Source organism: Alligator sinensis, unplaced genomic scaffold, assembly GCF_000455745.1.
Source record: "Alligator sinensis unplaced genomic scaffold, ASM45574v1 scaffold656_1, whole genome shotgun sequence".
Taxonomy (NCBI): domain Eukaryota; kingdom Metazoa; phylum Chordata; order Crocodylia; family Alligatoridae; genus Alligator; species Alligator sinensis.
This window is the reverse complement of record NW_005842333.1, coordinates 686,358-687,966: the sequence shown is the minus strand read 5'-3', so window position 1 is coordinate 687,966 and position 1,609 is coordinate 686,358. Positions and strand designations below refer to the sequence as shown.

The 1,609-nt window shown below is 53.3% G+C and overlaps 1 protein-coding gene across 1 annotated transcript in view; it reads left to right on the top strand.

The window, feature by feature from the left end:
• The first annotated feature begins 226 nt into the window (after positions 1-226).
• The window catches only part of KDM3A (lysine demethylase 3A), a 49,151-nt gene continuing 47,768 nt past the window's right edge, over positions 227-1,609 (top strand). Inside the window, exon 1 of the mRNA XM_006028643.3 lies at positions 227-348. The gene's annotated coding sequence lies outside the window, so the exon portion shown is untranslated. The remainder of the gene's footprint in view (positions 349-1,609) is intronic.

The window sequence follows — 1,609 nt, the reverse complement described above, 5'->3', positions numbered from 1 at the left end:
AAGTTCCTTAAAAGTTTGGGCATGATTGTTTTGGCTGTGAGATTATACGGATTACATATACTAATGTTTTTGTTCCTTTGTTGAAAGGGGATAATGGCTGAAGAAGGATCAGAAGGGAAGCTGTGAAGTGAATGGGTGGAAAAAGCTTGAGGTGGAAGGTGAAGCAGCCAGCACAAGTGAAGGATGGTGTCTCTGAAATGGAAGCAAAAGAAACCAAACAAATGGTGGCAATGTTTAATGGGTAGCAACAGTGTGGCAGACTCCCTGGCGCTGAGGTGGACTTCTGGGGGCAACAGAAGCACAGACCATCTTGAGTACTCCTTTCTATCGGGACACATGCTGGTAAAGGTATGGACTGTGGTTTATCTGCTTCTTCTCTAGCTGGAAGGAAACATGAGAGGTTTCCTATCCTGGGCACTTCTTTTGCCATTTTCCATTACACGTCTCACTTGACACCCTACTTTGGAAAAGCAGAAGCTGGCCAGATGGGTGTCCATGTTACCTTGAATTGCAGTCAGACTGCCTCATGGTACTGAATGAGACTTAGCCAAATCCTCAGTTTTGTGGAACAGAAACATTCGTTATAAGTGTACGCCAAACTGAGTACTTTACTCGGTTGGCTGCTAAGCGCTATGGCGTGCCTTTTCATAACGGTAAAAGCCATGACTAGCTCGTCTATGCAGGGTAAGCCATTGGCTGCCTCTGAAACGTGACAACTTGGTTGTATCGTGCAATTCCCTTTTGCTTGGGGTTTCTCCAAAGTTGAAGGCATCTCCAACCACAGGACCCTTTTCCCAAGGCACGGGATGTGCATGTCTGTTCCACTGATTCATGAAAAGTGCAACATGCTGGGTGCTTATGGATGTCCCCATCTATCTCGCCATGATGGCTTAAAAAATCAGAGCGCCTAGATGTCTCCATGGGTGCAAGCCAGTCGTCCAGCACAAGACCCTGGCTGCACCCTACCTCATCCTTTGCAACCTGCCAGGCTGCTAAACAAGATGGTGGCCTCTGCAAAGCCACAGCCTCATGTCTCCCCAGGCCCTGGCAACATCGCTCCCTCTACTGCACATGCGCAACGAATGCCAACAGCAGGTGCCACGCCCTTCCCTCTGCGCGCACGCGCACACGGCCCCCAACGCTCCCCCGCAGGTGTGCCCCACCAGTGTGCGCCTGCGCAGACAGTCCTGCAGGTGCCACCCCTTCCCCCCCCTCCTATATCTGAGTACGCCGCGAACCGCACGTATAAGGGGCCTCTTCACCCCTTCTGCCTCCACCAGAGATCCCTCCGCCATCCCTTAGTCATTCTCCTTAACTTGCCCCCTCAAAAATTAAAAAAAGGCCGCACGGATGCCGTGAGCGACAACCCTTCCGTTTCCAGGCTCGGTCTCGTCCTCGGCGCTTCCTAAGTGCGAGCGAGTCCCGGGACTCTTTTCTCTGCTCCCCGCGGAAGCATCTCTTCTCAACAGCACTTCACTAACAAGCCACCCCCGAGGTTGGCTCCGCCCCACGACCAATGAGAGGCAGCGACTGCTCGCGGGCCCTGCCCCTTTTCCCGGGGCGAGCCAATGAGCGCAGGGGGAGGGGAGGGGGGGGGGGGGTGAATGGG